Here is a 21,569-nt window from a genome sequence, read left to right as displayed (position 1 = left end):
AATTGCCACATCCGTCCACGTGCCCCTGCTTCACGCACGGCACTGTGCCTCCCTCCGGCAGGCATTTCGCCGATCCGTTTCCTGTTTCACAACCAAGGCATAATCAGTACCCCTTTCCTTCCACGGCGCGCACACGCGCCCACCCACTCCACCACTGAGCCATGCCGGCCAAAAACGCACCTGCAGAGCAGTGGGGCACAGGGCCGCCGTCAGCCCGCGACACATTTCCCTCCTGCCGTGCCCTCCCTCCTGTTTCTACATCCGTGCACCCACCCCGCTGCAAAACCAGTCAGTCTGCTCAGGCGTCAGCACAGAGGCATAATGAAGGGCCTCGGCCCTTCTCCCTTTACTGCCCTCTGTACAGCTTGGCAGATCCCTCAGCACTCCGTGTGCACGTGTGTCTGTGACTCTGTGTGTGTGTGTGTGTGTGTGAGAGAGAGAGATTGAGTGAGTGAGTGAGTGAGTGAGTGAGTGAGTGAGTGAGTGAGAGAGAGAGAGACAGACCCTGCCAGATCCCTCAGCATTCCATGTGTGTTTGTGTCGGTGGGTGAGAGAGACAGAGACAGAGACAGAGAGACAGACAGACACACACACACACACACACACACACCCACCCACCTCCACACACCCCCGTGTGCACGTGTGTCTGTGACTCTGTGTGTGTGTGAGATTGAGTGAGAGAGAGAGACAGACCCTGCCAGATCCCTCAGCATTCCATGTGTGTTTGTGTCGGTGGGTGAGAGAGACAGAGACAGAGACAGACACAGAGAGACAGACACACACACACACACAAACACACACACACACCCACCCCCACACACCCCCGTGTGCACGTGTGTCTGTGACTCTGTGTGTGTGTGAGATTGAGTGAGTGAGAGAGAGAGACAGACCGACCCTGCCAGATCCCTCAGCATTCCATGTGTGTTTGTGTCGGTGGGTGAGAGAGACAGAGACAGACACAGAGAGACAGACAGACACACACACACACCCACCCACCCCCATCCACCCTGGTAAAAAAAGGTGGTGGGGGAGCAGGGGAGAAGACACCACTGTGTCCAATGATAGCCTGTGCAGACGCAAAGTCTACAGCTTCTGTGAGATGAAACAAACTCAAGCCACTCAACAATTGTAATTCCACACACATCAAAATAAAGGCACAGAGGTGTGAATGGCTGCACTTCAGCCTTCGGCTTGGAGAGCACACCCATTGTTTCTCCTCAGGCACACCTGTAGCTGACATCTTCCTATTCCCAAGCTTGCCAGGAGGCTTTTCTGCCCGCGGACTTTGGCCACGTCCACAAACCTCGTAACCGGTCTTGAGCGGCGCACGTGGCCTCTGCCTTTGTCGCCCGGTGCAGTCCCATCCGCTCGCTCCCTCCCGGAGAGGGCAGAGCCTCCGAAGGAGACCGTTCAGCTGGATGCGCCAGCCAGCTGGGGCACGCAAAGCCGAGAGGCGCGCTCTCTTTGCCGAGTGCAGGGACGCCCTTGAAGGGCCGAGCGGCCTGCTCCCACTCCCCCTGCAGACTTTTGTGCAGACAGGACAGCGTGACCAGCCTCCCACGACCAGGAGAGCAGTGCAAGTTGAGCCAGCCTCTGAGACCGACCTGGGAGCCAGCCGAGGAAGCCGGCAGCCTTGACGTAGGCAGTGTGCCAGTGACGTAGGCGCCCGTAGGTACGGCCCCACTCCCAGATGATTGGTGGATCACTGGCAGCTTTACATAGCCTCTGACAAGTTGCACTCAGGACGGACCAGGTAGGCAACAGCTGTCCAGCACACCCACCGATCCCAGACAACCTAGGGGAGAGCTGCCAGCGGGCCAGGGCAGCAAGGTCTTTGCCAGGCCTCCTGCTTCAATCTAAACACCAGAGGCTAGGCAGGATGTAGCCGACTCAAGAGGCCGCCTGCATCGCTTCTCGGCCTTTTGGCTAAGATCAAGTGTAGTATCTGTTCTTATCAGTTTAATATCTGATACGTCCCTTATCTGGGGACCATATATTAAATTGATTTTTGGAACAGGGAGATGGAATAGGGGCTTGCTCCGTCCACTCCACGCATCGACCCGGTATTGCAGTGCCTCTGGGAACGGTGCACTCCCCTTCTGGGGAATTTCAAAGTAGCAAAGAAAAGAAAAACGACGAAAGCTCCATCAGGCGGCGGCGGCGGCACAGCAGCACAGACAAGCATGCACGCACATGGAGAGAGAGGAGAGCTGCTTGCTCTACACCTCTCCTGTGTCTGTGTCTGTCTGTCGATACAGCTCACTCACTCACTCACTCACGCAATGTGCAGACAACTCAACAACAGCACGGGCATCATATCTGGGCCGTTTGGCTAAGATCAAGTGCACATCCGGGCTGCAACCAGATCAGGTGCTGCAGGCAAGGCAGCAACTTCATGAGAGATGCCCCTTGGCATTCATTCCTGAAGCAAACTGCTCAACCGGCGCACTCATTCTGATGCCTGCTCACTCGGCTGCTGCCTGCACCAAGCACAGAAGCAGAGTGAAGTGGAGCAGGCCGAAAGACCTTTTCTGTCCCGCCACACTCGCTCCACTTCTCAGGCTCAGGCTTCTCAGCTGCTCCTTGAAGCCAACGGAGGACGCGACGGACGGACGGACGGATGGACGGGCGGGCGAAGGAAGGAAGGAAGGAAGGAAGGAAGGAAGGAAGGAAGGAACGAACGATATCGAGTCACTGGCTCTGCTGCAATTTCACCAGCAGCCAGCCAGCCTGTCGGACAGGCAGGCTCGTTCAAGTGTGCCAGCAGCCAGGGCACGCGGACGGGAGGGAGGAAGGAAGGAAGGGAGGGAGGCATCCGATGGAGCCCGGCTACAGAGCAACGGGGCGCCGCCGCCGCCGGCACAACAGGGCCCGGTGCTCCTGCACCCTGCATCCTCCCCGCCTGCACCAGACTGCCAAGACTGCTGCTCTCCTGCCCAGACAGACAGACCAGCTACAAGCATCACCACCTAGCCATAGCATCAGCAAAACTCTGCCTACCTGCCCTGCCCTGGCCTGGCCTGGCCTCCTGGCCTCCTCTGATGCGTCTGCCTGCCCCAGGCCCAAAGCCCCGCCCACCGTTCAAGGTAAGGCAGAGGCACAACCCCCCACTCCACCCACTCAGACCTCCCCAATATACATCGGCAGTGCAGTGCATCTCTAGCCTCGCTCAGAATCACGTCCCAAACCCCAAGATCACTCAAACGTCTCATGCTTACACCTACCTACTCGGCGTCCAGCTTTGGCGCACGTCTCCACAATTGCCACATCCGTCCACGTGCCCCTGCTTCACGCACGGCACTGTGCCTCCCTCCGGCAGGCATTTCGCCGATCCGTTTCCTGTTTCACAACCAAGGCATAATCAGTACCCCTTTCCTTCCACGGCGCGCACACGCGCCCACCCACTCCACCACTGAGCCATGCCGGCCAAAAACGCACCTGCAGAGCAGTGGGGCACAGGGCCGCCGTCAGCCCGCGACACATTTCCCTCCTGCCGTGCCCTCCCTCCTGTTTCTACATCCGTGCACCCACCCCGCTGCAAAACCAGTCAGTCTGCTCAGGCGTCAGCACAGAGGCATAATGAAGGGCCTCGGCCCTTCTCCCTTTACTGCCCTCTGTACAGCTTGGCAGATCCCTCAGCACTCCGTGTGCACGTGTGTCTGTGACTCTGTGTGTGTGTGTGTGTGTGTGAGAGAGAGAGATTGAGTGAGTGAGTGAGTGAGTGAGTGAGTGAGTGAGTGAGAGAGAGAGAGACAGACCCTGCCAGATCCCTCAGCATTCCATGTGTGTTTGTGTCGGTGGGTGAGAGAGACAGAGACAGAGACAGAGAGACAGACAGACACACACACACACACACACACACACCCACCCACCTCCACACACCCCCGTGTGCACGTGTGTCTGTGACTCTGTGTGTGTGTGAGATTGAGTGAGAGAGAGAGACAGACCCTGCCAGATCCCTCAGCATTCCATGTGTGTTTGTGTCGGTGGGTGAGAGAGACAGAGACAGAGACAGACACAGAGAGACAGACACACACACACACACAAACACACACACACACCCACCCCCACACACCCCCGTGTGCACGTGTGTCTGTGACTCTGTGTGTGTGTGAGATTGAGTGAGTGAGAGAGAGAGACAGACCGACCCTGCCAGATCCCTCAGCATTCCATGTGTGTTTGTGTCGGTGGGTGAGAGAGACAGAGACAGACACAGAGAGACAGACAGACACACACACACACCCACCCACCCCCATCCACCCTGGTAAAAAAAGGTGGTGGGGGAGCAGGGGAGAAGACACCACTGTGTCCAATGATAGCCTGTGCAGACGCAAAGTCTACAGCTTCTGTGAGATGAAACAAACTCAAGCCACTCAACAATTGTAATTCCACACACATCAAAATAAAGGCACAGAGGTGTGAATGGCTGCACTTCAGCCTTCGGCTTGGAGAGCACACCCATTGTTTCTCCTCAGGCACACCTGTAGCTGACATCTTCCTATTCCCAAGCTTGCCAGGAGGCTTTTCTGCCCGCGGACTTTGGCCACGTCCACAAACCTCGTAACCGGTCTTGAGCGGCGCACGTGGCCTCTGCCTTTGTCGCCCGGTGCAGTCCCATCCGCTCGCTCCCTCCCGGAGAGGGCAGAGCCTCCGAAGGAGACCGTTCAGCTGGATGCGCCAGCCAGCTGGGGCACGCAAAGCCGAGAGGCGCGCTCTCTTTGCCGAGTGCAGGGACGCCCTTGAAGGGCCGAGCGGCCTGCTCCCACTCCCCCTGCAGACTTTTGTGCAGACAGGACAGCGTGACCAGCCTCCCACGACCAGGAGAGCAGTGCAAGTTGAGCCAGCCTCTGAGACCGACCTGGGAGCCAGCCGAGGAAGCCGGCAGCCTTGACGTAGGCAGTGTGCCAGTGACGTAGGCGCCCGTAGGTACGGCCCCACTCCCAGATGATTGGTGGATCACTGGCAGCTTTACATAGCCTCTGACAAGTTGCACTCAGGACGGACCAGGTAGGCAACAGCTGTCCAGCACACCCACCGATCCCAGACAACCTAGGGGAGAGCTGCCAGCGGGCCAGGGCAGCAAGGTCTTTGCCAGGCCTCCTGCTTCAATCTAAACACCAGAGGCTAGGCAGGATGTAGCCGACTCAAGAGGCCGCCTGCATCGCTTCTCGGCCTTTTGGCTAAGATCAAGTGTAGTATCTGTTCTTATCAGTTTAATATCTGATACGTCCCTTATCTGGGGACCATATATTAAATTGATTTTTGGAACAGGGAGATGGAATAGGGGCTTGCTCCGTCCACTCCACGCATCGACCCGGTATTGCAGTGCCTCTGGGAACGGTGCACTCCCCTTCTGGGGAATTTCAAAGTAGCAAAGAAAAGAAAAACGACGAAAGCTCCATCAGGCGGCGGCGGCGGCACAGCAGCACAGACAAGCATGCACGCACATGGAGAGAGAGGAGAGCTGCTTGCTCTACACCTCTCCTGTGTCTGTGTCTGTCTGTCGATACAGCTCACTCACTCACTCACTCACGCAATGTGCAGACAACTCAACAACAGCACGGGCATCATATCTGGGCCGTTTGGCTAAGATCAAGTGCACATCCGGGCTGCAACCAGATCAGGTGCTGCAGGCAAGGCAGCAACTTCATGAGAGATGCCCCTTGGCATTCATTCCTGAAGCAAACTGCTCAACCGGCGCACTCATTCTGATGCCTGCTCACTCGGCTGCTGCCTGCACCAAGCACAGAAGCAGAGTGAAGTGGAGCAGGCCGAAAGACCTTTTCTGTCCCGCCACACTCGCTCCACTTCTCAGGCTCAGGCTTCTCAGCTGCTCCTTGAAGCCAACGGAGGACGCGACGGACGGACGGACGGATGGACGGGCGGGCGAAGGAAGGAAGGAAGGAAGGAAGGAAGGAAGGAAGGAAGGAACGAACGATATCGAGTCACTGGCTCTGCTGCAATTTCACCAGCAGCCAGCCAGCCTGTCGGACAGGCAGGCTCGTTCAAGTGTGCCAGCAGCCAGGGCACGCGGACGGGAGGGAGGAAGGAAGGAAGGGAGGGAGGCATCCGATGGAGCCCGGCTACAGAGCAACGGGGCGCCGCCGCCGCCGGCACAACAGGGCCCGGTGCTCCTGCACCCTGCATCCTCCCCGCCTGCACCAGACTGCCAAGACTGCTGCTCTCCTGCCCAGACAGACAGACCAGCTACAAGCATCACCACCTAGCCATAGCATCAGCAAAACTCTGCCTACCTGCCCTGCCCTGGCCTGGCCTGGCCTCCTGGCCTCCTCTGATGCGTCTGCCTGCCCCAGGCCCAAAGCCCCGCCCACCGTTCAAGGTAAGGCAGAGGCACAACCCCCCACTCCACCCACTCAGACCTCCCCAATATACATCGGCAGTGCAGTGCATCTCTAGCCTCGCTCAGAATCACGTCCCAAACCCCAAGATCACTCAAACGTCTCATGCTTACACCTACCTACTCGGCGTCCAGCTTTGGCGCACGTCTCCACAATTGCCACATCCGTCCACGTGCCCCTGCTTCACGCACGGCACTGTGCCTCCCTCCGGCAGGCATTTCGCCGATCCGTTTCCTGTTTCACAACCAAGGCATAATCAGTACCCCTTTCCTTCCACGGCGCGCACACGCGCCCACCCACTCCACCACTGAGCCATGCCGGCCAAAAACGCACCTGCAGAGCAGTGGGGCACAGGGCCGCCGTCAGCCCGCGACACATTTCCCTCCTGCCGTGCCCTCCCTCCTGTTTCTACATCCGTGCACCCACCCCGCTGCAAAACCAGTCAGTCTGCTCAGGCGTCAGCACAGAGGCATAATGAAGGGCCTCGGCCCTTCTCCCTTTACTGCCCTCTGTACAGCTTGGCAGATCCCTCAGCACTCCGTGTGCACGTGTGTCTGTGACTCTGTGTGTGTGTGTGTGTGTGTGAGAGAGAGAGATTGAGTGAGTGAGTGAGTGAGTGAGTGAGTGAGTGAGTGAGAGAGAGAGAGACAGACCCTGCCAGATCCCTCAGCATTCCATGTGTGTTTGTGTCGGTGGGTGAGAGAGACAGAGACAGAGACAGAGAGACAGACAGACACACACACACACACACACACACACCCACCCACCTCCACACACCCCCGTGTGCACGTGTGTCTGTGACTCTGTGTGTGTGTGAGATTGAGTGAGAGAGAGAGACAGACCCTGCCAGATCCCTCAGCATTCCATGTGTGTTTGTGTCGGTGGGTGAGAGAGACAGAGACAGAGACAGACACAGAGAGACAGACACACACACACACACAAACACACACACACACCCACCCCCACACACCCCCGTGTGCACGTGTGTCTGTGACTCTGTGTGTGTGTGAGATTGAGTGAGTGAGAGAGAGAGACAGACCGACCCTGCCAGATCCCTCAGCATTCCATGTGTGTTTGTGTCGGTGGGTGAGAGAGACAGAGACAGACACAGAGAGACAGACAGACACACACACACACCCACCCACCCCCATCCACCCTGGTAAAAAAAGGTGGTGGGGGAGCAGGGGAGAAGACACCACTGTGTCCAATGATAGCCTGTGCAGACGCAAAGTCTACAGCTTCTGTGAGATGAAACAAACTCAAGCCACTCAACAATTGTAATTCCACACACATCAAAATAAAGGCACAGAGGTGTGAATGGCTGCACTTCAGCCTTCGGCTTGGAGAGCACACCCATTGTTTCTCCTCAGGCACACCTGTAGCTGACATCTTCCTATTCCCAAGCTTGCCAGGAGGCTTTTCTGCCCGCGGACTTTGGCCACGTCCACAAACCTCGTAACCGGTCTTGAGCGGCGCACGTGGCCTCTGCCTTTGTCGCCCGGTGCAGTCCCATCCGCTCGCTCCCTCCCGGAGAGGGCAGAGCCTCCGAAGGAGACCGTTCAGCTGGATGCGCCAGCCAGCTGGGGCACGCAAAGCCGAGAGGCGCGCTCTCTTTGCCGAGTGCAGGGACGCCCTTGAAGGGCCGAGCGGCCTGCTCCCACTCCCCCTGCAGACTTTTGTGCAGACAGGACAGCGTGACCAGCCTCCCACGACCAGGAGAGCAGTGCAAGTTGAGCCAGCCTCTGAGACCGACCTGGGAGCCAGCCGAGGAAGCCGGCAGCCTTGACGTAGGCAGTGTGCCAGTGACGTAGGCGCCCGTAGGTACGGCCCCACTCCCAGATGATTGGTGGATCACTGGCAGCTTTACATAGCCTCTGACAAGTTGCACTCAGGACGGACCAGGTAGGCAACAGCTGTCCAGCACACCCACCGATCCCAGACAACCTAGGGGAGAGCTGCCAGCGGGCCAGGGCAGCAAGGTCTTTGCCAGGCCTCCTGCTTCAATCTAAACACCAGAGGCTAGGCAGGATGTAGCCGACTCAAGAGGCCGCCTGCATCGCTTCTCGGCCTTTTGGCTAAGATCAAGTGTAGTATCTGTTCTTATCAGTTTAATATCTGATACGTCCCTTATCTGGGGACCATATATTAAATTGATTTTTGGAACAGGGAGATGGAATAGGGGCTTGCTCCGTCCACTCCACGCATCGACCCGGTATTGCAGTGCCTCTGGGAACGGTGCACTCCCCTTCTGGGGAATTTCAAAGTAGCAAAGAAAAGAAAAACGACGAAAGCTCCATCAGGCGGCGGCGGCGGCACAGCAGCACAGACAAGCATGCACGCACATGGAGAGAGAGGAGAGCTGCTTGCTCTACACCTCTCCTGTGTCTGTGTCTGTCTGTCGATACAGCTCACTCACTCACTCACTCACGCAATGTGCAGACAACTCAACAACAGCACGGGCATCATATCTGGGCCGTTTGGCTAAGATCAAGTGCACATCCGGGCTGCAACCAGATCAGGTGCTGCAGGCAAGGCAGCAACTTCATGAGAGATGCCCCTTGGCATTCATTCCTGAAGCAAACTGCTCAACCGGCGCACTCATTCTGATGCCTGCTCACTCGGCTGCTGCCTGCACCAAGCACAGAAGCAGAGTGAAGTGGAGCAGGCCGAAAGACCTTTTCTGTCCCGCCACACTCGCTCCACTTCTCAGGCTCAGGCTTCTCAGCTGCTCCTTGAAGCCAACGGAGGACGCGACGGACGGACGGACGGATGGACGGGCGGGCGAAGGAAGGAAGGAAGGAAGGAAGGAAGGAAGGAAGGAAGGAACGAACGATATCGAGTCACTGGCTCTGCTGCAATTTCACCAGCAGCCAGCCAGCCTGTCGGACAGGCAGGCTCGTTCAAGTGTGCCAGCAGCCAGGGCACGCGGACGGGAGGGAGGAAGGAAGGAAGGGAGGGAGGCATCCGATGGAGCCCGGCTACAGAGCAACGGGGCGCCGCCGCCGCCGGCACAACAGGGCCCGGTGCTCCTGCACCCTGCATCCTCCCCGCCTGCACCAGACTGCCAAGACTGCTGCTCTCCTGCCCAGACAGACAGACCAGCTACAAGCATCACCACCTAGCCATAGCATCAGCAAAACTCTGCCTACCTGCCCTGCCCTGGCCTGGCCTGGCCTCCTGGCCTCCTCTGATGCGTCTGCCTGCCCCAGGCCCAAAGCCCCGCCCACCGTTCAAGGTAAGGCAGAGGCACAACCCCCCACTCCACCCACTCAGACCTCCCCAATATACATCGGCAGTGCAGTGCATCTCTAGCCTCGCTCAGAATCACGTCCCAAACCCCAAGATCACTCAAACGTCTCATGCTTACACCTACCTACTCGGCGTCCAGCTTTGGCGCACGTCTCCACAATTGCCACATCCGTCCACGTGCCCCTGCTTCACGCACGGCACTGTGCCTCCCTCCGGCAGGCATTTCGCCGATCCGTTTCCTGTTTCACAACCAAGGCATAATCAGTACCCCTTTCCTTCCACGGCGCGCACACGCGCCCACCCACTCCACCACTGAGCCATGCCGGCCAAAAACGCACCTGCAGAGCAGTGGGGCACAGGGCCGCCGTCAGCCCGCGACACATTTCCCTCCTGCCGTGCCCTCCCTCCTGTTTCTACATCCGTGCACCCACCCCGCTGCAAAACCAGTCAGTCTGCTCAGGCGTCAGCACAGAGGCATAATGAAGGGCCTCGGCCCTTCTCCCTTTACTGCCCTCTGTACAGCTTGGCAGATCCCTCAGCACTCCGTGTGCACGTGTGTCTGTGACTCTGTGTGTGTGTGTGTGTGTGTGAGAGAGAGAGATTGAGTGAGTGAGTGAGTGAGTGAGTGAGTGAGTGAGAGAGAGAGAGACAGACCCTGCCAGATCCCTCAGCATTCCATGTGTGTTTGTGTCGGTGGGTGAGAGAGACAGAGACAGAGACAGAGAGACAGACAGACACACACACACACACACACACACCCCCACCCACCTCCACACACCCCCGTGTGCACGTGTGTCTGTGACTCTGTGTGTGTGTGAGATTGAGTGAGAGAGAGAGACAGACCCTGCCAGATCCCTCAGCATTCCATGTGTGTTTGTGTCGGTGGGTGAGAGAGACAGAGACAGAGACAGACACAGAGAGACAGACACACACACACACACAAACACACACACACACCCACCCCCACACACCCCCGTGTGCACGTGTGTCTGTGACTCTGTGTGTGTGTGAGATTGAGTGAGTGAGAGAGAGAGACAGACCGACCCTGCCAGATCCCTCAGCATTCCATGTGTGTTTGTGTCGGTGGGTGAGAGAGACAGAGACAGACACAGAGAGACAGACAGACACACACACACACCCACCCACCCCCATCCACCCTGGTAAAAAAAGGTGGTGGGGGAGCAGGGGAGAAGACACCACTGTGTCCAATGATAGCCTGTGCAGACGCAAAGTCTACAGCTTCTGTGAGATGAAACAAACTCAAGCCACTCAACAATTGTAATTCCACACACATCAAAATAAAGGCACAGAGGTGTGAATGGCTGCACTTCAGCCTTCGGCTTGGAGAGCACACCCATTGTTTCTCCTCAGGCACACCTGTAGCTGACATCTTCCTATTCCCAAGCTTGCCAGGAGGCTTTTCTGCCCGCGGACTTTGGCCACGTCCACAAACCTCGTAACCGGTCTTGAGCGGCGCACGTGGCCTCTGCCTTTGTCGCCCGGTGCAGTCCCATCCGCTCGCTCCCTCCCGGAGAGGGCAGAGCCTCCGAAGGAGACCGTTCAGCTGGATGCGCCAGCCAGCTGGGGCACGCAAAGCCGAGAGGCGCGCTCTCTTTGCCGAGTGCAGGGACGCCCTTGAAGGGCCGAGCGGCCTGCTCCCACTCCCCCTGCAGACTTTTGTGCAGACAGGACAGCGTGACCAGCCTCCCACGACCAGGAGAGCAGTGCAAGTTGAGCCAGCCTCTGAGACCGACCTGGGAGCCAGCCGAGGAAGCCGGCAGCCTTGACGTAGGCAGTGTGCCAGTGACGTAGGCGCCCGTAGGTACGGCCCCACTCCCAGATGATTGGTGGATCACTGGCAGCTTTACATAGCCTCTGACAAGTTGCACTCAGGACGGACCAGGTAGGCAACAGCTGTCCAGCACACCCACCGATCCCAGACAACCTAGGGGAGAGCTGCCAGCGGGCCAGGGCAGCAAGGTCTTTGCCAGGCCTCCTGCTTCAATCTAAACACCAGAGGCTAGGCAGGATGTAGCCGACTCAAGAGGCCGCCTGCATCGCTTCTCGGCCTTTTGGCTAAGATCAAGTGTAGTATCTGTTCTTATCAGTTTAATATCTGATACGTCCCTTATCTGGGGACCATATATTAAATTGATTTTTGGAACAGGGAGATGGAATAGGGGCTTGCTCCGTCCACTCCACGCATCGACCCGGTATTGCAGTGCCTCTGGGAACGGTGCACTCCCCTTCTGGGGAATTTCAAAGTAGCAAAGAAAAGAAAAACGACGAAAGCTCCATCAGGCGGCGGCGGCGGCACAGCAGCACAGACAAGCATGCACGCACATGGAGAGAGAGGAGAGCTGCTTGCTCTACACCTCTCCTGTGTCTGTGTCTGTCTGTCGATACAGCTCACTCACTCACTCACTCACGCAATGTGCAGACAACTCAACAACAGCACGGGCATCATATCTGGGCCGTTTGGCTAAGATCAAGTGCACATCCGGGCTGCAACCAGATCAGGTGCTGCAGGCAAGGCAGCAACTTCATGAGAGATGCCCCTTGGCATTCATTCCTGAAGCAAACTGCTCAACCGGCGCACTCATTCTGATGCCTGCTCACTCGGCTGCTGCCTGCACCAAGCACAGAAGCAGAGTGAAGTGGAGCAGGCCGAAAGACCTTTTCTGTCCCGCCACACTCGCTCCACTTCTCAGGCTCAGGCTTCTCAGCTGCTCCTTGAAGCCAACGGAGGACGCGACGGACGGACGGACGGATGGACGGGCGGGCGAAGGAAGGAAGGAAGGAAGGAAGGAAGGAAGGAAGGAAGGAACGAACGATATCGAGTCACTGGCTCTGCTGCAATTTCACCAGCAGCCAGCCAGCCTGTCGGACAGGCAGGCTCGTTCAAGTGTGCCAGCAGCCAGGGCACGCGGACGGGAGGGAGGAAGGAAGGAAGGGAGGGAGGCATCCGATGGAGCCCGGCTACAGAGCAACGGGGCGCCGCCGCCGCCGGCACAACAGGGCCCGGTGCTCCTGCACCCTGCATCCTCCCCGCCTGCACCAGACTGCCAAGACTGCTGCTCTCCTGCCCAGACAGACAGACCAGCTACAAGCATCACCACCTAGCCATAGCATCAGCAAAACTCTGCCTACCTGCCCTGCCCTGGCCTGGCCTGGCCTCCTGGCCTCCTCTGATGCGTCTGCCTGCCCCAGGCCCAAAGCCCCGCCCACCGTTCAAGGTAAGGCAGAGGCACAACCCCCCACTCCACCCACTCAGACCTCCCCAATATACATCGGCAGTGCAGTGCATCTCTAGCCTCGCTCAGAATCACGTCCCAAACCCCAAGATCACTCAAACGTCTCATGCTTACACCTACCTACTCGGCGTCCAGCTTTGGCGCACGTCTCCACAATTGCCACATCCGTCCACGTGCCCCTGCTTCACGCACGGCACTGTGCCTCCCTCCGGCAGGCATTTCGCCGATCCGTTTCCTGTTTCACAACCAAGGCATAATCAGTACCCCTTTCCTTCCACGGCGCGCACACGCGCCCACCCACTCCACCACTGAGCCATGCCGGCCAAAAACGCACCTGCAGAGCAGTGGGGCACAGGGCCGCCGTCAGCCCGCGACACATTTCCCTCCTGCCGTGCCCTCCCTCCTGTTTCTACATCCGTGCACCCACCCCGCTGCAAAACCAGTCAGTCTGCTCAGGCGTCAGCACAGAGGCATAATGAAGGGCCTCGGCCCTTCTCCCTTTACTGCCCTCTGTACAGCTTGGCAGATCCCTCAGCACTCCGTGTGCACGTGTGTCTGTGACTCTGTGTGTGTGTGTGTGTGTGTGAGAGAGAGAGATTGAGTGAGTGAGTGAGTGAGTGAGTGAGTGAGTGAGTGAGTGAGTGAGTGAGTGAGAGAGAGAGAGACAGACCCTGCCAGATCCCTCAGCATTCCATGTGTGTTTGTGTCGGTGGGTGAGAGAGACAGAGACAGAGACAGAGAGACAGACAGACACACACACACACACACACACACACCCACCCACCTCCACACACCCCCGTGTGCACGTGTGTCTGTGACTCTGTGTGTGTGTGAGATTGAGTGAGAGAGAGAGACAGACCCTGCCAGATCCCTCAGCATTCCATGTGTGTTTGTGTCGGTGGGTGAGAGAGACAGAGACAGAGACAGACACAGAGAGACAGACACACACACACACACAAACACACACACACACCCACCCCCACACACCCCCGTGTGCACGTGTGTCTGTGACTCTGTGTGTGTGTGAGATTGAGTGAGTGAGAGAGAGAGACAGACCGACCCTGCCAGATCCCTCAGCATTCCATGTGTGTTTGTGTCGGTGGGTGAGAGAGACAGAGACAGACACAGAGAGACAGACAGACACACACACACACCCACCCACCCCCATCCACCCTGGTAAAAAAAGGTGGTGGGGGAGCAGGGGAGAAGACACCACTGTGTCCAATGATAGCCTGTGCAGACGCAAAGTCTACAGCTTCTGTGAGATGAAACAAACTCAAGCCACTCAACAATTGTAATTCCACACACATCAAAATAAAGGCACAGAGGTGTGAATGGCTGCACTTCAGCCTTCGGCTTGGAGAGCACACCCATTGTTTCTCCTCAGGCACACCTGTAGCTGACATCTTCCTATTCCCAAGCTTGCCAGGAGGCTTTTCTGCCCGCGGACTTTGGCCACGTCCACAAACCTCGTAACCGGTCTTGAGCGGCGCACGTGGCCTCTGCCTTTGTCGCCCGGTGCAGTCCCATCCGCTCGCTCCCTCCCGGAGAGGGCAGAGCCTCCGAAGGAGACCGTTCAGCTGGATGCGCCAGCCAGCTGGGGCACGCAAAGCCGAGAGGCGCGCTCTCTTTGCCGAGTGCAGGGACGCCCTTGAAGGGCCGAGCGGCCTGCTCCCACTCCCCCTGCAGACTTTTGTGCAGACAGGACAGCGTGACCAGCCTCCCACGACCAGGAGAGCAGTGCAAGTTGAGCCAGCCTCTGAGACCGACCTGGGAGCCAGCCGAGGAAGCCGGCAGCCTTGACGTAGGCAGTGTGCCAGTGACGTAGGCGCCCGTAGGTACGGCCCCACTCCCAGATGATTGGTGGATCACTGGCAGCTTTACATAGCCTCTGACAAGTTGCACTCAGGACGGACCAGGTAGGCAACAGCTGTCCAGCACACCCACCGATCCCAGACAACCTAGGGGAGAGCTGCCAGCGGGCCAGGGCAGCAAGGTCTTTGCCAGGCCTCCTGCTTCAATCTAAACACCAGAGGCTAGGCAGGATGTAGCCGACTCAAGAGGCCGCCTGCATCGCTTCTCGGCCTTTTGGCTAAGATCAAGTGTAGTATCTGTTCTTATCAGTTTAATATCTGATACGTCCCTTATCTGGGGACCATATATTAAATTGATTTTTGGAACAGGGAGATGGAATAGGGGCTTGCTCCGTCCACTCCACGCATCGACCCGGTATTGCAGTGCCTCTGGGAACGGTGCACTCCCCTTCTGGGGAATTTCAAAGTAGCAAAGAAAAGAAAAACGACGAAAGCTCCATCAGGCGGCGGCGGCGGCACAGCAGCACAGACAAGCATGCACGCACATGGAGAGAGAGGAGAGCTGCTTGCTCTACACCTCTCCTGTGTCTGTGTCTGTCTGTCGATACAGCTCACTCACTCACTCACTCACGCAATGTGCAGACAACTCAACAACAGCACGGGCATCATATCTGGGCCGTTTGGCTAAGATCAAGTGCACATCCGGGCTGCAACCAGATCAGGTGCTGCAGGCAAGGCAGCAACTTCATGAGAGATGCCCCTTGGCATTCATTCCTGAAGCAAACTGCTCAACCGGCGCACTCATTCTGATGCCTGCTCACTCGGCTGCTGCCTGCACCAAGCACAGAAGCAGAGTGAAGTGGAGCAGGCCGAAAGACCTTTTCTGTCCCGCCACACTCGCTCCACTTCTCAGGCTCAGGCTTCTCAGCTGCTCCTTGAAGCCAACGGAGGACGCGACGGACGGACGGACGGATGGACGGGCGGGCGAAGGAAGGAAGGAAGGAAGGAAGGAAGGAAGGAAGGAAGGAACGAACGATATCGAGTCACTGGCTCTGCTGCAATTTCACCAGCAGCCAGCCAGCCTGTCGGACAGGCAGGCTCGTTCAAGTGTGCCAGCAGCCAGGGCACGCGGACGGGAGGGAGGAAGGAAGGAAGGGAGGGAGGCATCCGATGGAGCCCGGCTACAGAGCAACGGGGCGCCGCCGCCGCCGGCACAACAGGGCCCGGTGCTCCTGCACCCTGCATCCTCCCCGCCTGCACCAGACTGCCAAGACTGCTGCTCTCCTGCCCAGACAGACAGACCAGCTACAAGCATCACCACCTAGCCATAGCATCAGCAAAACTCTGCCTACCTGCCCTGCCCTGGCCTGGCCTGGCCTCCTGGCCTCCTCTGATGCGTCTGCCTGCCCCAGGCCCAAAGCCCCGCCCACCGTTCAAGGTAAGGCAGAGGCACAACCCCCCACTCCACCCACTCAGACCTCCCCAATATACATCGGCAGTGCAGTGCATCTCTAGCCTCGCTCAGAATCACGTCCCAAACCCCAAGATCACTCAAACGTCTCATGCTTACACCTACCTACTCGGCGTCCAGCTTTGGCGCACGTCTCCACAATTGCCACATCCGTCCACGTGCCCCTGCTTCACGCACGGCACTGTGCCTCCCTCCGGCAGGCATTTCGCCGATCCGTTTCCTGTTTCACAACCAAGGCATAATCAGTACCCCTTTCCTTCCACGGCGCGCACACGCGCCCACCCACTCCACCACTGAGCCATGCCGGCCAAAAACGCACCTGCAGAGCAGTGGGGCACAGGGCCGCCGTCAGCCCGCGACACATTTCCCTCCTGCCGTGCCCTCCCTCCTGTTTCTACATCCGTGCACCCACCCCGCTGCAAAACCAGTCAGTCTGCTCAGGCGTCAGCACAGAGGCATAATGAAGGGCCTCGGCCCTTCTCCCTTTACTGCCCTCTGTACAGCTTGGCAGATCCCTCAGCACTCCGTGTGCACGTGTGTCTGTGACTCTGTGTGTGTGTGTGTGTGTGTGAGAGAGAGAGATTGAGTGAGTGAGTGAGTGAGTGAGTGAGTGAGTGAGAGAGAGAGAGACAGACCCTGCCAGATCCCTCAGCATTCCATGTGTGTTTGTGTCGGTGGGTGAGAGAGACAGAGACAGAGACAGAGAGACAGACAGACACACACACACACACACACACACCCCCACCCACCTCCACACACCCCCGTGTGCACGTGTGTCTGTGACTCTGTGTGTGTGTGAGATTGAGTGAGAGAGAGAGACAGACCCTGCCAGATCCCTCAGCATTCCATGTGTGTTTGTGTCGGTGGGTGAGAGAGACAGAGACAGAGACAGACACAGAGAGACAGACACACACACACACACAAACACACACACACACCCACCCCCACACACCCCCGTGTGCACGTGTGTCTGTGACTCTGTGTGTGTGTGAGATTGAGTGAGTGAGAGAGAGAGACAGACCGACCCTGCCAGATCCCTCAGCATTCCATGTGTGTTTGTGTCGGTGGGTGAGAGAGACAGAGACAGACACAGAGAGACAGACAGACACACACACACACCCACCCACCCCCATCCACCCTGGTAAAAAAAGGTGGTGGGGGAGCAGGGGAGAAGACACCACTGTGTCCAATGATAGCCTGTGCAGACGCAAAGTCTACAGCTTCTGTGAGATGAAACAAACTCAAGCCACTCAACAATTGTAATTCCACACACATCAAAATAAAGGCACAGAGGTGTGAATGGCTGCACTTCAGCCTTCGGCTTGGAGAGCACACCCATTGTTTCTCCTCAGGCACACCTGTAGCTGACATCTTCCTATTCCCAAGCTTGCCAGGAGGCTTTTCTGCCCGCGGACTTTGGCCACGTCCACAAACCTCGTAACCGGTCTTGAGCGGCGCACGTGGCCTCTGCCTTTGTCGCCCGGTGCAGTCCCATCCGCTCGCTCCCTCCCGGAGAGGGCAGAGCCTCCGAAGGAGACCGTTCAGCTGGATGCGCCAGCCAGCTGGGGCACGCAAAGCCGAGAGGCGCGCTCTCTTTGCCGAGTGCAGGGACGCCCTTGAAGGGCCGAGCGGCCTGCTCCCACTCCCCCTGCAGACTTTTGTGCAGACAGGACAGCGTGACCAGCCTCCCACGACCAGGAGAGCAGTGCAAGTTGAGCCAGCCTCTGAGACCGACCTGGGAGCCAGCCGAGGAAGCCGGCAGCCTTGACGTAGGCAGTGTGCCAGTGACGTAGGCGCCCGTAGGTACGGCCCCACTCCCAGATGATTGGTGGATCACTGGCAGCTTTACATAGCCTCTGACAAGTTGCACTCAGGACGGACCAGGTAGGCAACAGCTGTCCAGCACACCCACCGATCCCAGACAACCTAGGGGAGAGCTGCCAGCGGGCCAGGGCAGCAAGGTCTTTGCCAGGCCTCCTGCTTCAATCTAAACACCAGAGGCTAGGCAGGATGTAGCCGACTCAAGAGGCCGCCTGCATCGCTTCTCGGCCTTTTGGCTAAGATCAAGTGTAGTATCTGTTCTTATCAGTTTAATATCTGATACGTCCCTTATCTGGGGACCATATATTAAATTGATTTTTGGAACAGGGAGATGGAATAGGGGCTTGCTCCGTCCACTCCACGCATCGACCCGGTATTGCAGTGCCTCTGGGAACGGTGCACTCCCCTTCTGGGGAATTTCAAAGTAGCAAAGAAAAGAAAAACGACGAAAGCTCCATCAGGCGGCGGCGGCGGCACAGCAGCACAGACAAGCATGCACGCACATGGAGAGAGAGGAGAGCTGCTTGCTCTACACCTCTCCTGTGTCTGTGTCTGTCTGTCGATACAGCTCACTCACTCACTCACTCACGCAATGTGCAGACAACTCAACAACAGCACGGGCATCATATCTGGGCCGTTTGGCTAAGATCAAGTGCACATCCGGGCTGCAACCAGATCAGGTGCTGCAGGCAAGGCAGCAACTTCATGAGAGATGCCCCTTGGCATTCATTCCTGAAGCAAACTGCTCAACCGGCGCACTCATTCTGATGCCTGCTCACTCGGCTGCTGCCTGCACCAAGCACAGAAGCAGAGTGAAGTGGAGCAGGCCGAAAGACCTTTTCTGTCCCGCCACACTCGCTCCACTTCTCAGGCTCAGGCTTCTCAGCTGCTCCTTGAAGCCAACGGAGGACGCGACGGACGGACGGACGGATGGACGGGCGGGCGAAGGAAGGAAGGAAGGAAGGAAGGAAGGAAGGAAGGAAGGAACGAACGATATCGAGTCACTGGCTCTGCTGCAATTTCACCAGCAGCCAGCCAGCCTGTCGGACAGGCAGGCTCGTTCAAGTGTGCCAGCAGCCAGGGCACGCGGACGGGAGGGAGGAAGGAAGGAAGGGAGGGAGGCATCCGATGGAGCCCGGCTACAGAGCAACGGGGCGCCGCCGCCGCCGGCACAACAGGGCCCGGTGCTCCTGCACCCTGCATCCTCCCCGCCTGCACCAGACTGCCAAGACTGCTGCTCTCCTGCCCAGACAGACAGACCAGCTACAAGCATCACCACCTAGCCATAGCATCAGCAAAACTCTGCCTACCTGCCCTGCCCTGGCCTGGCCTGGCCTCCTGGCCTCCTCTGATGCGTCTGCCTGCCCCAGGCCCAAAGCCCCGCCCACCGTTCAAGGTAAGGCAGAGGCACAACCCCCCACTCCACCCACTCAGACCTCCCCAATATACATCGGCAGTGCAGTGCATCTCTAGCCTCGCTCAGAATCACGTCCCAAACCCCAAGATCACTCAAACGTCTCATGCTTACACCTACCTACTCGGCGTCCAGCTTTGGCGCACGTCTCCACAATTGCCACATCCGTCCACGTGCCCCTGCTTCACGCACGGCACTGTGCCTCCCTCCGGCAGGCATTTCGCCGATCCGTTTCCTGTTTCACAACCAAGGCATAATCAGTACCCCTTTCCTTCCACGGCGCGCACACGCGCCCACCCACTCCACCACTGAGCCATGCCGGCCAAAAACGCACCTGCAGAGCAGTGGGGCACAGGGCCGCCGTCAGCCCGCGACACATTTCCCTCCTGCCGTGCCCTCCCTCCTGTTTCTACATCCGTGCACCCACCCCGCTGCAAAACCAGTCAGTCTGCTCAGGCGTCAGCACAGAGGCATAATGAAGGGCCTCGGCCCTTCTCCCTTTACTGCCCTCTGTACAGCTTGGCAGATCCCTCAGCACTCCGTGTGCACGTGTGTCTGTGACTCTGTGTGTGTGTGTGTGTGTGTGAGAGAGAGAGATTGAGTGAGTGAGTGAGTGAGTGAGTGAGTGAGTGAGTGAGTGAGAGAGAGAGAGACAGACCCTGCCAGATCCCTCAGCATTCCATGTGTGTTTGTGTCGGTGGGTGAGAGAGACAGAGACAGAGACAGAGAGACAGACAGACACACACACACACACACACACACACCCACCCACCTCCACACACCCCCGTGTGCACGTGTGTCTGTGACTCTGTGTGTGTGTGAGATTGAGTGAGAGAGAGAGACAGACCCTGCCAGATCCCTCAGCATTCCATGTGTGTTTGTGTCGGTGGGTGAGAGAGACAGAGACAGAGACAGACACAGAGAGACAGACACACACACACACACAAACACACACACACACCCACCCCCACACACCCCCGTGTGCACGTGTGTCTGTGACTCTGTGTGTGTGTGAGATTGAGTGAGTGAGAGAGAGAGACAGACAGACCCTGCCAGATCCCTCAGCATTCCATGTGTGTTTGTGTCGGTGGGTGAGAGAGACAGAGACAGAGACAGACACAGAGAGACAGACACACACACACACACAAACACACACACACACCCACCCCCACACACCCCCGTGTGCACGTGTGTCTGTGACTCTGTGTGTGTGTGAGATTGAGTGAGTGAGAGAGAGAGACAGACCGACCCTGCCAGATCCCTCAGCATTCCATGTGTGTTTGTGTCGGTGGGTGAGAGAGACAGAGACAGACACAGAGAGACAGACAGACACACACACACACCCACCCACCCCCATCCACCCTGGTAAAAAAAGGTGGTGGGGGAGCAGGGGAGAAGACACCACTGTGTCCAATGATAGCCTGTGCAGACGCAAAGTCTACAGCTTCTGTGAGATGAAACAAACTCAAGCCACTCAACAATTGTAATTCCACACACATCAAAATAAAGGCACAGAGGTGTGAATGGCTGCACTTCAGCCTTCGGCTTGGAGAGCACACCCATTGTTTCTCCTCAGGCACACCTGTAGCTGACATCTTCCTATTCCCAAGCTTGCCAGGAGGCTTTTCTGCCCGCGGACTTTGGCCACGTCCACAAACCTCGTAACCGGTCTTGAGCGGCGCACGTGGCCTCTGCCTTTGTCGCCCGGTGCAGTCCCATCCGCTCGCTCCCTCCCGGAGAGGGCAGAGCCTCCGAAGGAGACCGTTCAGCTGGATGCGCCAGCCAGCTGGGGCACGCAAAGCCGAGAGGCGCGCTCTCTTTGCCGAGTGCAGGGACGCCCTTGAAGGGCCGAGCGGCCTGCTCCCACTCCCCCTGCAGACTTTTGTGCAGACAGGACAGCGTGACCAGCCTCCCACGACCAGGAGAGCAGTGCAAGTTGAGCCAGCCTCTGAGACCGACCTGGGAGCCAGCCGAGGAAGCCGGCAGCCTTGACGTAGGCAGTGTGCCAGTGACGTAGGCGCCCGTAGGTACGGCCCCACTCCCAGATGATTGGTGGATCACTGGCAGCTTTACATAGCCTCTGACAAGTTGCACTCAGGACGGACCAGGTAGGCAACAGCTGTCCAGCACACCCACCGATCCCAGACAACCTAGGGGAGAGCTGCCAGCGGGCCAGGGCAGCAAGGT

The 21,569-nt window shown here is 57.9% G+C and overlaps 6 non-coding genes across 6 annotated transcripts; all 6 read left to right on the top strand.

The window, feature by feature from the left end:
- Nucleotides 1–1,906: 1,906 nt before the first annotated feature.
- Nucleotides 1,907–2,097, top strand: LOC140192238 (U2 spliceosomal RNA). Its single transcript, XR_011884173.1, has one exon. It is a non-coding gene; the product is annotated as a U2 spliceosomal RNA (small nuclear RNA).
- A 3,063-nt stretch (nucleotides 2,098–5,160) lies between these two features.
- On the top strand, nucleotides 5,161–5,351 carry LOC140192236 (U2 spliceosomal RNA). The gene has a single exon (XR_011884171.1). It is a non-coding gene; the product is annotated as a U2 spliceosomal RNA (small nuclear RNA).
- Nucleotides 5,352–8,414: 3,063 nt separating this feature from the next.
- On the top strand, nucleotides 8,415–8,605 carry LOC140192235 (U2 spliceosomal RNA). Its single transcript, XR_011884170.1, has one exon. It is a non-coding gene; the product is annotated as a U2 spliceosomal RNA (small nuclear RNA).
- Nucleotides 8,606–11,664: 3,059 nt separating this feature from the next.
- LOC140192234 (U2 spliceosomal RNA) lies at nucleotides 11,665–11,855 on the top strand. The gene has a single exon (XR_011884169.1). It is a non-coding gene; the product is annotated as a U2 spliceosomal RNA (small nuclear RNA).
- A 3,079-nt stretch (nucleotides 11,856–14,934) lies between these two features.
- LOC140192233 (U2 spliceosomal RNA) lies at nucleotides 14,935–15,125 on the top strand. Its single transcript, XR_011884168.1, has one exon. It is a non-coding gene; the product is annotated as a U2 spliceosomal RNA (small nuclear RNA).
- Nucleotides 15,126–18,184: 3,059 nt separating this feature from the next.
- Nucleotides 18,185–18,375, top strand: LOC140192232 (U2 spliceosomal RNA). The gene has a single exon (XR_011884167.1). It is a non-coding gene; the product is annotated as a U2 spliceosomal RNA (small nuclear RNA).
- The last annotated feature ends 3,194 nt before the right edge of the window (nucleotides 18,376–21,569 follow it).

The sequence above is a fragment of the Mobula birostris genome (assembly GCF_030028105.1).
Source record: "Mobula birostris isolate sMobBir1 chromosome 11 unlocalized genomic scaffold, sMobBir1.hap1 SUPER_11_unloc_2, whole genome shotgun sequence".
In the NCBI taxonomy this organism is placed as follows: domain Eukaryota; kingdom Metazoa; phylum Chordata; class Chondrichthyes; order Myliobatiformes; family Myliobatidae; genus Mobula; species Mobula birostris.
The sequence above is the reverse complement of the archived record's forward strand: the minus strand, read 5'-3'. Positions and strand labels throughout refer to the sequence as shown.